Raw genomic sequence first — 14,288 nt, 5'->3', positions numbered from 1 at the left:
AATAAACCTTACATTTTGTATGTTCAAAACTATTAGATCTTTTCCTTGGTGAGTATTCCCTCTAACACTGAGTCATCAATCCTTCACAAATCTGATGAATATTGTTCTATTCTCTACCACTTTTCAAAAATACGATTAAAAAATATTTAGCTCTTTACACTAGCTAGACCTGATTATAAAAACAAAAACAAACAAACAAAAAAAACATGATGTGCATAAACATTCACATACAGGCCAATATCCTCCCTCTTCCAATCTTACTCCCACTCCCTTTGCTAAGATGGCTAGGGAATTCCTTTTCATACAAACTCTCGATTCATTTTCATTCAGGCTCCCTTACACAGCAATGCTGGAAGACAGCAGCGAGAGCCTGTGTCCTTTGCAGTTATCTTTAGAGATGGCCCTGAAATGTCTATAACCTCTACGAAAGAATTACAAATTAGTATTTTAAGGTACATAACATGGACAGAAAACATTTATGGGATGTATCAGCAATAAACATCAATGCTAATTTAAAGTACTAGCGGATACCTTCTAAGTCCCCAAACAAGTAATGCAGCTTTTCTTTAAGGGCCTGGAATGTATAGCCTTTTGACTAACTTCATATTACAGGAGGCAGTTTTCAAATTAGCAAAGGGGGCTCAGTCCAATGGTATACAGTTGAACATGTCTGACTCCCATGGGGAGTCTGGAAATGTGGGGAGGCATGTTTTAGATGTCACAATGAGAGAGCACACTATTGTGAGTCTTGCGACATGTAGGGCAATCTTGTACAACAAAAACCTGTCCTATCCCAAATGCCAATAGCCACCTCACTTCAGCTAAGGGCCTTCCAGCCCAAGATGATGTGCTTCCTATATTTAATGAAGGAAACACTCCTGACTTCCAATTGTTCTCTCTACCCTGCCACCCAGTACATGTTTTAGCAAGGGAGGACCAGCTCTAAGTAAGATTGTGAGGTAGAATAGGCAGTACTGGATGTCTTGCTGACTCCTCCTATTGGGTCCTTTGTTTTAAAACCCTGTTGTGGCCTGAATCCCTTCAAGTAACATCCCAGGAAGTTCTGGCTTGGAGAAACCCAGGAACTTGGCTACTGTCCTTTCATTCTGATCCACCAAAACCTGTTCCCTGCAAGTTCTTAGAAAACATCTGAAAAACAAAGCATACTCTGATACTAACTTCACGAAGGTACAAGTGCATTCTTCTTCTCAGGAATATTTGTGTTTAAGCACTAAACCAGAGATACCACTCCTTACCATATGCCCTACTGCCATCCTTGTGCAAGCTACTACCATTTTTCACTGTGATTACCACAGTAGCCTCTTAACTGGTCTTCCTGCTTTGTCTTCCAAGTCATAGTCTATGCTCAAGAAAGAGCTGACCTAAGTGAGATCATGTCATTTCTTGGCTCAAAACTCTCTGGTGGCTCCCTAGTTTACTCCAAATAAAAGCCTCCAATGTCTTTTATTGGTACCTCCAATGCAAGGTCATAAATAATCTAAAATCTGAAAATCTAGGGGGAGAGCATATACGGGAGAAAAAACAAGAATCCATTTTGGTCACGTTAAATTTGCAATGCCTAGGAGATATTCAACTAGAGATGTCAGAAAGGTGTTATCCCCAGATCCTCAGAAGAGAGCTTCAGGCTAGATAAGTAGTTCTCAACAGGTGGTGATTTTATGTACCCCGGAGACATTTGGCAGTATCTGGAGACACTTTGATTGTCACAATAAGGGTAGAGGGAACTCTATTGGCAGTTACAGCGTAGAAGCCAGAGATGCTGCTAAGCATCCTACAATCCACGAGACATCCCCCGACACTGAAAAAATTTTCCAGCCCAAAATGTCAATAGTGCTAAAGATGACAAACTCTGGGCTAGAGATAATATGAAAGACTTACACAAACAGATATTTAACCAAAAGTACAAGATGAAAAACAAGGGAACTAAACCTCTCCTCTTTTAGATGTCAGGTAACACAGGAAGACAAAAAATGGTCAACTAGAATGGGAGAAGGAAAACCAGGGAAGGGTTTGTGTCATAGGCCAAGAGACAAGTGTTTCCAAAAGGCAGCAATGGTCAATTGTGGTCAACTGTGTGGAAAACTGCTAAGACATCAAATAACCCGATAGGGAGTTAAAAGGTTTGAGAAGAACGAAGGTAGTATGCTGTGGGGAGTGAGAGAGTGAGATAATAGACATGTCAGAAGACTGCTGGACAATTTTAAGGCTGCTGAGTATAACATTAAAGTGAAAAAACTGGCAGGTAGTTGAGCTTATCCAGCTCCGAGATTGGAGAGACCAAAGAGGTACAAAAGAATTGAAAGAATTTGCTGGAAAATAATTTGAATCAAAGCATCTAGGCTGGATAAGGAAGGAACTGGTAACAGAAAGGAAGTGATAAGTAGAAATCTGGGAAGGGCGCTGGAAATCATGATGAGTCATAAATACTTTTCCCACATCAATAAATATATTTCCTATACGCTTTTAACTGTTTCATAATAACATAGCCTATTGCTTGATATTATTAAGCAAATGGGATTATTACTTTAATAAGTTACAAGAGATAAGTGTTGGTGATGGTGTGAAAAAGAGAAACCTTATACACTGTTGGTGGGAATGCAGATCAGTGTGGCCATTGTGAAAAACTGTACAGGGGTTCCTAAGGAAATTAAACATACAACTACCATATGACTCAGCAATTACTCCAGTGGGTAGATATCCAAAGGAAATGAAATCACCATCTCATAAAGATACCTGCACTCCCATGTTCACTGTAGCATTAGCCAAGATTTAGAAACAATAGCCAAGATATTGAAACAACCAAAGTATCTGTCAACAGATGAATGAACTGTGAGGTATGTGTGTGTACATATGTGCATGTGTGTATATATATATGTACGTGCACATACATAAATGGAATATTATTCCGCCTTAAAAAGGAGATCCTGCCATTTGCTACCACATGGATGAACATGGAAGACATTATGCAAAGTGAAATAGGCAAGACACAGAAAATGCATGACCTCACTTATATGAGGAATCTTAAAAAAAGAAAAGAAAAAGAAAGTTGAATACTCAGAGAATAAAATGGTGGTAAGCAGGGGCAGGCAGGGGAGAAAATGGGAAGATGTAGCTCAAAGGATACAAAGCTGCAGATACGCAGGATAAAGGGGTCTCAATGTCTAACGTACATGAGGACTACAGTTAATACTGTACTGTATTTGAGATTTTGCTAAAAGAGATTTTAAGTGTTCCTGCCACTAAAAGGGTAACTATGTGAGATGACTGATGTTAATTTGGTTGACTGTAGTATCCAGTTCACTGTGTGTGTGCATCAAAACATCATATACCTTAAATATATACAATAAAAAGGAGGTATTTACTATTTGCACAATGCTCATCATCCTATTTACTTTTCCAGAGTAGGATCAAATGGCATTTGTGGGAAAAATCATGTTATTGTGAAAGATATGCATATATGATAAATAACAGACCTGGGTTAAAATATCAGCTCTTTCATTTACTATGTTGTGACCTTGGACAACTTACTTAACCTCTCTGAGCCTAAATCTCTTCAGCTTATTAACAGATGTGGTACACAGAATATTGCCTCCCTCAAAGGATGTCCATACCTTATTCCCTGGAATCTCTGCCTACCCTATATTACATGGTATGATATTGTGAAATATATATCTGGTCTACATCCTCATTTCCTGGCATACAACTGCTAAAATCCTTAGAATCTCCAAAGTGATGCCTTTTGTATGCTAATGAGTTGGCTGATGGTTGGCAGTCTCTAGGTAGCTTCAGGATGGAGGATGGTCACTAGAAAGACCAAAGCACGATTAGAGGGTTGGGACATTCAGCGACACCCTCCAAGCTCTAGGAAGGGGAAAGGGTCTGAAAGTTAAGTTGATCACCAACAGCCAATGATTCAATCAATCATGCCTACCCAATGAAGCTTAAATAGAAACCCAAAAGGACACAGTGTGGAGAGCTTTCAAATAGCTGAACACATGGAGGTTCGCAAATGGTAGTACACCCGGGGAGGCAAGGGAGTTCCTTGCCCCTTCCACATGCCTGGCCCTGTGCACCTCTCCATCTGTATCCTTTATAATGAACCAGTAGATGTGTTTTCCTGAGTTCTGTGAGCCCTCTAGTAAATTAAATGAACCCGAAGAGGTGGCTGTGGGAACCCCAATTTATAGCAGGTCGGTCAGAAGCACAGGTAGAGCCTCCTGAGACTTGCTGTGAGGCTGAGGACTAAAGATAGGGCATCTGACACTCTCTACAGGTGATGTCAGCATTGAATTGAAGGTAACCCAGGTGGCGTCTGTTGCAAAATAGCTTGGTGTGGTGGGGAGGAAACTCCCATACGTGTCATCACAAAAGTCTTCTGTGTTGACTGCTGTTGGCTGAGAGAATACAAAAACAAAAAAAAACAAAAAACATTTTGAGCGTGTTTTTTCCACTCATTTGGTGAGGGGGAATTAAGGTTGCACGCAGAATTAAGGCTGGTAATCAGTGGACCTTAAAATAACGAGAGTACCTGCATTATCCAGATGGGCCCAAAGTAATCACAAGGGTTCTTAAAAGGGAAAGCGGGGGCAAAAGAATCAAAACCAGAAAAACAGCATTGTGAGAAAGATTTGCCCAGTCACTGCTGGCTCTGAAGATGGAAGGAGACTAAAAGTGAAGGAATGCAGGCAGCCTCCAGAAGCTGGAAAAGACAAGAAAATTGACTTCCCCTCTAAGCCTTCAGGAAGAAGGGCAGCCCTGCTAACAGGACGTCAGGTCCATTTTGGGCTTCTGACCTCCGGAATGTGAGATAAGAAATTTGTGTTGTTTTAAGCCACAAAGGTTTTTTCGGTGTTTTTTTTTGTTTTGTTTTTGTTTTTTGAGACAGAGTCTCGCACTGTTGCCCAGGCTGGAGGGCATGGAGTGCAGTGGCGTGATCTCAGCTCACTGCAACCTCCACCTCCTGGGTTCAAGCAATTCTCCTGTCTCAGCCTCCTGAGTAGCTGGGATGACAGGTGCACGCCACCACGCCCGGCTAATTTTTGTATTTTTAGTAGAGATGGGGTTTCACCATGTTCGTCAGGCTGGTCTCCATCTCCTGACCTCGTGATCCGCCTGCCTTGGCCTCCCAAAGTGCTGGGATTACAGGCGTTAGCCACTGCACCCGGCCAGATTTTTTTGTTTCATTTTGTTTTATAGCAACAATACAAAACTAATACACAGGTAAAATGAACTCTCTTCATAAGCTTTGTGTAGATTAACCAAGATAACGTATATAAAGCACCTGAGTGCCTAGTATATAGGAAGCATTTAAATATTAAGAGTGTTAGTTCTTTAATAGTAGAACACTCTTAACAGCACTGAAACCAAATAGTCAACACAAAGAACACTGAGTTCTAGAATTTACTCAAAGCTGCGACATAAGACATCTTGGACTCTCTATCACTCAGCTCTCTCACACAGCAAAATGAGGGGGGACTAGATGACTTTTGAAGTTTCTGCCAGCTCTAAAATTTTACGACTCTAAAATCTAATTCCTTAATGATACATTCTACTTATTGCTAATTAACTGATTGAGAAAATCCTATTAAATATAAACAGTAGACCAAGCAGTTTTCATTTTATGTTTCAACATTTTCAATATTTTATATTGCTGACTTAGAGCCTTATAAAGTTGAGTCATGGCATAAAAATTACAGGCCTGCAAGCAAGGAAAAATATCTAAGTCATCCTGCTATTATTTAATGGCCTTACAGTCAAACGGAAATAATAGTATCTTTTCAAATAGCTCAAAGTATATTCCCACATATTACCTCACTTATTCTTTTTTAACAGCTTTATTGAGGTATAATTCACATACTATGCAATTTACCCTTTTGAAATATACAATTCCATGGTTTTAGTATATTCAGAGTTGTGCCAACATCACCGCCATTTTAGAACGTTTTTATCATCCCAAAATGAAACCCCCTATGCATTAGTAGTCCTTCTCCATCTCTCTCCTCTAACACTCTCAGCTCATGAATCTACTTTCTGTCCCTATGGATTGGCCTACCCTGCACATTTCATATAAATGGAATCATACAACATATAGCCTTTTATGTCTGCTCCTTTCACTTAGCATGTTTTGTTATGTTATAGCATGTGTCAGTACTTTATTCCTTTATGCTTCTAATGCTGAATAATATTCCATTGTATGGATGTACCACATTTTGTTTATATATTCATCAGCAGATAGATATTTAGGTTGTTTCCACTGTTTAGCTATTAGGAATAATGTTACTAGCATTTACGTATAAGTTTTTGTGTGTACGTATGTTTTCATTTATCTTGCACAGATACCTAGGAGTGAAACTGCTAGGTAACATAGGGTAACCCTATGTTTTAACCTTTCGAAGAACTGTCAAGCTATTTCTAAAGTGGCTGCCCATTTTAAATTCCTACCAGCAACGTATGGAGCTTCCAATCACTTCACATCCTCACCAACACTTGTTATCTTCTTTAGATTACAGCTAACTAGTGGGCATGAAGTAGCATCTTATGTGGTTTTGATTTGCTTCTCTCTATGAGTGACAACGTTGAGCATCTTTTCATGTGCTTATCAGCCATTCATAAATCTTCCCTAGAGAAATGTCTATTTAGATCCGTTGCCCATTTTAATGGGGTATTTTTGTCTTTTTAATATTGAGCTGCAAAAGTTCTTTACAAATGTGGATATAAGTCCACTATCAGATATATAATTTGCAAGTATTTTCTCTTACCCTGTATACCTCATCTAATCACAGTGCAGCTACTTGCACTAGACAGATTGTGTGTTGCTATCCCCATTTTGCAGACAGAATTGGCATATGATTAAACAGATCTGATAACTGGCACTCAAAAGAAAACGTATAGCTGTGCCTCTGCTTCTATTAATTTAAAAGAGTATATTGATAGCAACATTGTGACAACACATCCAGGAAGGCTGCCTTGTTCAACTCAATAGATGCAGGGAAGCTATCCTGTATCTATTATACAACCTAACAATATTTTCCACAGTTACACCAAGGATAGTTCATTCCTTCACTCAAAAAATACTGGGTATTACATGTGAGGTGCCACACTACTAGTTCACAAGCATCCATGAACATAATCAAATCCTTGCCCTCATTAGTCTTATAATTTGGCAGTGTCGTGCAAAACTCTTAACCTTAAATTCCTTAGTTGCAAACAGTCCTGACAAAAAAATGTTTTATCTTACAGATCCACTCTCAACTCAGAGGAAGTATTACAGAGCTTAACACAATTCATACTCTTTTTTTTTTTTAATGAAAAGCATCAAACTTACTTTGTGTCCTAGGACAACCTTGTTTTTGAGTATTGCTCCAATACCTAGGCCATCACCTGGTTCTTATCAATTCTTTTTTCTTTTTTTTGAGATGGAGTCTTGCTCTGTCACCCAGCAGGCTGGAGTGCAGTGGCTCAATCTAGGCTCACCGCAACCTCCACCTCCCGGGTTCAAGCGATTCTCCTGCCTCAGCCTCCTGGGTAGCTGGGATCACAGGCACATGCCATGACACTCGGCTAATTTTTGTATTTTTAGTAGAGACAGGGTTTCACCACATTGGCCAGGCTGGTCTCGAACTCCTGACCTCGTGATCCACCTGCCTTGGCCTCCCAAAGTGCTGGCATTACAGAAATAAGCCACTGCGCCCGGCCTTATCAATCCTTTTTATAATGCAACAGTGCTTACTTTAATGACATTTGTTAAAATTAAACATGGCTAAAAGAAAAAAATACTTATGTTTACCTTTAACCAGAAAAGCCTGATGATTCAGAGACTAACTCATGGCCAGTTCCTATTCCATCCTGAATAAAAACATTACAATAGCTCCATTAAGCAAAACGAAAATACAGAGTTACAAATCTGACAACTTAAACAGGCAGTTCTAACCTTTTCCATCAAAGCAGTCCTAATTCAGAACTGAGGGACCTAATCATCCCCAGAAGACTAAAGGCATCACCCTAAGTGTCCCAGGCAAACTTTAAATGTCTTGATCTTATTTTTTTCCTTAAAAATTGTACACAAATGTTACATTCTGAACTCTAATACATATATTTCCTCTTGGCATAAAACATTTAATATGTTTAATTAGGGTCAACAAAAAAAGTTGTTGGCTAGACACAACGGCTCATGCCTGTGTTTCTAACACTTTGGGAGACTGAGAAGGGAGGACAGCTTGAGGCCAGGAGTTTTAGATCAGCCTGGGCAACATAGCAAGACCCTGTCTCTAGAAAAAAAAAATTAAAAATTAGCCAGACACGGCACTGCACATCTGTAGTTCTAGGTACTTACTTGCATGGCTGAGGCAGGAGGATTACTTGCGCCCAGGAGTTCAAGGCTGCAGTGAGCTATTATTGCACCACTGCACTCTAGCCTGGGTAACGAAGTGAGACCCTGTTTCAAATAAAAAAAAAAAGATTTTGTTGAGAGGGATAGACAGAACTTGTGGTGTGTAATTAGAACTATGTTAATTTTTACTATAAAAATGTAGTAGATTAGATAATAGCCAGTGAGGAAAACTAACACTCAGGAAGATGCAGCATGCAAGCCTCATGGTTCTGAGTGCCTTCAGCACACCACTTTGTATTGCACCTACCACTGTCAGGCAAGCCAGGTGCCTGAGGATTAAGAAAGTACAGGCTGAGCAGGGAGAGCATGGCCTGGGGTGATCCCAGGGATGAGCTGCTGAAAAAGAGCAACAGTTCAACCTGGGGCTTTCCCACACTGTGAGCTGGCAGGCTAAAGGTTCTCAGAAGGTGTCTCAAAGTTGCTTTGGAGGTCAGACGACAACTGCAAATGGGCAGAGCACTGCACTCCTGACCCCCCTTTCACTCAGTTTCCCCTGGCTGACACACGGGGCTTCCATCAAAGTTTTCTGCAGACTGAAGTATCAAGTCAGACTGTGAATAAAAGGTCTGAAAACCTAGATCTAGAGGAAGTCTTGGCCAGGAAGACAACCATGTACATCAGCTATGAAAGACAAGGTGAGGACAAAATGGGAGAATGAATAATGGAGCTGGAGAGGAAGAGAATCAAAAACAGGAAAGGGTGTGGTATAAGCCAAGGGTCAGGGTCAGGCATTCATCCACAGAAAAGAATGTCTATTGTGGAGTGGGTGTGTCTGCTTAAAGGAATAGCAACAAGATTCTCACGCAGAAGCACTCAATTGCTGAAATCTCAAATTCCCATGTTACTTGTGGACCGCCATCTCTTGTCCCTCTGGATTACCTAATTGCCCATGGCCAATCAGCTCTCCAAAAAGCAGTCAGTGTGAGCCTTCAGAAAAGTACTTCTCTGACTCAAACCTTTCAATGGCTTTTCATGACTCTTGAATAGAATCCTAGGTCCTTACAGTGGCCCTAATGTATCATGGCCCTAATTTATTACCACTGTCCTCCTCCTCACTCATGCTCCCCAGTGCCACGGCTGTTCCTCATACAAGCCTCTGCCAGGGCTTTGCACATATATGTGCTGTTTCCTTGTCCTGTAATGCTCTCAGACATCTGCATTGCTGTGTCCCTGATGACATTCATGTCTTTGCTCAGAGGTCACTTCTCAGAGCCTCTTCACTAATTTCATTTTCTTTTCGACATTATCTTACCATCTGAAATTACACATACAAGTATATATATGTTTATACACATAATGTATGTTAATCATCTACCTCCCCATTGGAATTAAGATCTACAAGGGCAGATTTTGTTTTGATCAGTTTTGATCTAGGGGGCCACAGCACCTAGAACAGTGTCTAGAAGATAAATGCTCAATACACATTTATTGAAGGAATGACTGCATACACCAACTCCGTTCTTAAATCTGTTACGCTTGGTCTTTCCCCATTTCACTCTCTCTCTTTCCTAATCCGTTAACCATCCTCCAAGCTTCACTTCTTATCCGTTGTAACCCAGAATCTGATCTCCCAGAAAGAGGGACACTCTTCCCCACAATGCCAGAAAGGAGGTAAGAATGTGTGTGTGGTTACTGGTCAGTGAGGGTGAAGGAAACAGAGGGAGTCTGACCTAATAACTCCTCACTCCCTGGCCTAAATTCTCAACTGTCTTACTGGCTTGTCCTTCCACAATATACTCCCTAAACCAATCTAAGAGTCTACTTCTTTAATGCCATACCTGGTCTAGAGAGCACTCATAAAAATCTCCAACCACAGAAGCTGGGAATTCCACAAATACACGGCTTCCCACCTCAGCAGACCCTTCTCACTGCTGCCATCAATCCTCTCTTAGGCTCTCTCACATCCCCCAGATTCAATTCCAAACGTCCACCACTTTCAAGCTTCCTACTCCCCCTTCACTCAGAAAATGACATCACCTCCACAGAAACAAAAGAGGGGTTGTTAGGTCAGACTCCCTCAGTTTCCTCCACCCTCACTGACCAACAACCACACGCACATTCTTCCCTCCTTCCTGGCCCTGTGGAGGAAGGTGCCAGGAAGATGCAGGAAGGAAACTTCCTGCTCAAAGCAAATCTGCAACTTCAGGTATCCACCTCCTTAGGGCTCTGATGCCATCATTTATCCACTTCCCCCTCTACATTTTCTCTCTCTCCTTCTCTTCTTTTACCCCGCTGCACATAAATGCTTACATTTCTCCTATCATTTGGTTCATTAAAAAAAATGAACCAAACTAATATACATCCCCAGACTTTATGTCTCTCTTGCCACTTCCTATTTGCCTCTTTTCCTTCACAGCCAAGCCTTGAAAAAAGAGTTTAAACTGTTTTTACTGTCTCATGTACCCCACATCATTTCCTACTTAACCCTATGCAATCTGGACTGCAAACACAAAACTGCTCTTCCCAAAGCACAGATGACTTCTTAAATGAAAATTCACTCAAAGTATATCAATTTAATAATGATATCCTTGATCTTAAAATGCCCGTCTCTTGGCTTCAGCAACATTATTTTTTCTTGGTGTCCTTTCCACTTTTTTGGCCCCTTCTTTGCAGTCCAGTTTGCTATACTGACTGTGTGATCTGGGGAAAAAAAAAACAAAAACAAACAAACAACAACCTCTAATCATGTCACGTCACAGGAACATGGGCTTTGTCTTTGTCTGAACTACCACAACAACAGAAATTTAACTGGGTGGCTTAGACAACAGAAATGTATTCTCTCACAGCTCTGTAGGCTGAGAAGTCCAAGATCAGGGTGCCAGCATGGTCACTTTCTGATAAGGGCCACTTCTGGGCTGGCAGACAGCCACTTTACCACTGTGTCTTCATATGGCAGAAGAGCAAGAGTAAGCTCTCCGGTGTCTCTTCTTTAAAGGGCACTATTCACATCATGAGGGCCCTACCCTCAGGCCCTCATCTAAACCTAATTATCTACCAAAGGCCCCATCTCTAATTACTACCAACATTGAGGATTAGGGCTTCCACATGAGTTTGGTGGCAATACAATTCAGTCCATAGCATGCTCTGTGGCAAATAAAGCCTAGCAAGAATCTACACTTTACCATTAATCAGCTGCGAGACAACGGCGAAGGTACCCAACCTCCCAGTGGCTCACTTGCCTTATCTACAAAACATGAGCAACAGTACTTACCTCATAAATCTGTTGTAAGGATCAAATAAGATAAACCCTTAAAACAGTGCCTGCATGCAGTAAACATGCAATAAATATTAGTCATTGTTCTTACTGTTATAATTACATATAAATATGTATGTGTGTGTGTGTGTGTGTGTGTATTTTTTTTTAGGGACAGAGTCTCACTCTGTCACCCAGGCTAGGGTACACTGGTGTGATCATAACTCCAACTCCTGAGCTGAAGCCATCCCCCGATTTCAGCCTCCTGAGTAGCAGAGACTACAGGCATATGCCACCATGACCAGTTAATTAAAAGAAAAAAATTTTTGTAGATACAAGGTCTTGCTATGTTACCCAGATTAGTCTTGAACACCTGGGTTCAAGCAAGCCTCCCACCTCAGCTTCCCAAAGTGCTGAGATTACAGGTGTGAGCTACCATACCCAGTCTGTTACTGTTATTGACCTTGTCATTCTCATAGCTGTCTTTATTAAAATCATCATTACTGATTGCCATTATTACTATCAACATTGTTTCTGTCATTATTTCCAGTGATAAAATTATTCTAGATCGAGTCTTATGTAAGATAATTTAACAAATAAATAATTTTACAAGAATACAGCATTATGGCCGGATGTGGTGGCTCACGCCTGTCATCCCAGCACTTTGGGAGGCTGAGGCAGGCGGATCACCTGAGGTCAGGAGTTCAAGACCAGCCTGGCCAACATGGTGAAACCCCGTCTCTACTAAAAATACAAAAATTAGCCAGGCGTAGTGGTGTGTGCCTGTAATCCCAGCTACTCAGGAGGCTGAGACAGGAGGATCGCTTGAACCTGGGAAGCTGAGGTTGCAGTGAGCTAAGATCACGCCACTGCACTCCAGCCTGGGCAGCAGAGTGAGACTCTTGTCTCAAAAAAAAAAAAAAAAAAAAAAAAAAAAAAAGAAAACCAACCGCATTATTTATAGAAGGAAAACCTGAAAGCAATCTAAATGCCAATATACTATCAACTTCAGCTGCAATAATGACATACCATGACTGGGACTTCCTCACAGTTCTGGAGACTGCAGTCTAAGATCATGGCGCTGGCACTGTCAGATTCTGATGAGAGCCCTCTTCCTTGCTAGCAGATGGCCATACTCTTACCATGTCTTCACACAAGTGAAAACAGAGCTCTGGTATCTCCTCCTCTCCTTATAGGGGCACCAGTTCTATCTGATCAGGGCTCCATTCTTACTACCGTACTTAACCTTAATCACCTCCTTAAAGGCCACTTCTCCAGTACTGTCATGTGGAAGGTTAGGGCCTCAACATATGAATTTTGAGGGGACATAACTAGTCCACAGTGACCAATAATAACAAAATTTTAAGTACAGTAAAACTGAATGTTATACAATAATAACCAGGCAATATAAGAACTCTAAAGCAAGAAAGAAAATAGATATCACATGAAAATATCAGGATATAAAATTTTAATATAAATATGTAAAGCATATGCTTATGAAAATAAAAAGAAATATAGCATAATTATAACAGGGGTGATGTTAAAGTAAGAGCTTTATTTCTAAAATGTTGGTATAATTAGACAATCTGAAAAATAAATGTTCATAGAAAGCATACATAAATGAAAAGCTTCAACTGAAAAAAATCAAGAATAATTTCCAATCTAACATTCTATATGTTTCCTGCTTACATCATTGCCATCTGTATTAACTAGGATATAAGCTAAACTCCTGTAATAAGACCAATATAGTGGCTCAGATAAAAAAAGAATTTCTCTCTCATGTTACAGTCAAGAGGCAGACAAGTGGTCAAGGGAAGGTAAGTAGCTTTGCTCCCTAACGTCATCCAGAGACTAAGATTCCTCCTGTCTTCTCTTACCACTCCTTGGGGCACTGCCCTCAGGTGCATGATTGAAGCTAACTCACCAATGCTTCATTAATGGGGATGGGAGGGAAAAGAATATGACTAACAAGCCGCTTTTTTAACACAAATATGCTTTTAAAAGTAGCATATGTCACTTCCACTCTCATCCCTCTGGTCAAAACTTAGAAATGTGGCTTCATCTGGCTACAAGGAGCATAAAAAATACAATTTCTATGTAGGGGTTATGTGCCTAGCTAAATATGTATCAAAGGTGGGAGAGCATCCTTCTTCCCACTCTGGAATAGTCATTTCCTTTCTAAAGGGATAACTTGAAGTCTCATCCAGTTATTGGATTTAGCTTAAAGTCTAGGTCTCTGGGCAATACACAACCCTCTTCAACCCATGCACATCCATGTAGCTCCTTCCTAGTGCAGTGGCCCACAAACTAACAAAAGAGCATGACCTCTGCTCTCTATCACCACCATTACACCCTAAATACAACTGTGGAATACAAATGAGATTAATGCAATTAAGTCTCCCATTCTGAAAATAAAAGAAAGCAAACAACCTATTTTTATCAAAGATGAAATACTTCTAGAAAGGAATTGCAAAGTATCTCTGCTCTAGCAAGAAGGCAAGTCCCTTGGTTCATTTCAGATTCTATTCTCTGAGGGGAAAACCCCTGTCCAGGTGTCTTGGCAGTCTTGGCTTTGCCTTTGGAAGATTTTTGCTTGTCCATTATCACTTCTGGTCATACATGAAGCAGACTTGGAAGAGTACGTGCTCCAAGAGGACAGCAAAGATCTAATAGCCTAGTTCCTGC

General features: G+C 40.6%; 1 protein-coding gene across 7 annotated transcripts in view; it reads right to left on the bottom strand.

Moving 5' to 3' along the window:
• ZNF438 (zinc finger protein 438) overlaps positions 1-14,288 on the bottom strand; it is a 199,985-nt gene that overhangs the window by 170,863 nt on the left and 14,834 nt on the right. The window contains exon 1 of one of the 7 annotated variants that reach the window (XM_033209954.1): positions 7,808-7,858. The exons of 5 other annotated variants lie outside the window; for them this stretch is intronic. The gene's annotated coding sequence lies outside the window, so the exon portion shown is untranslated. Of the gene's footprint in view, positions 1-7,807; positions 7,859-14,288 lie in introns of those variants that run through there. One more of the 7 variants, XM_033209964.1, reaches the window with a different exon arrangement.

This window comes from Trachypithecus francoisi, unplaced genomic scaffold (assembly GCF_009764315.1).
Source record: "Trachypithecus francoisi isolate TF-2019V2 unplaced genomic scaffold, Tfra_2.0 Lachesis_group9, whole genome shotgun sequence".
NCBI classification, from domain to species: domain Eukaryota; kingdom Metazoa; phylum Chordata; class Mammalia; order Primates; family Cercopithecidae; genus Trachypithecus; species Trachypithecus francoisi.
This window is presented reverse-complemented; position numbering and strand designations above follow the sequence as displayed.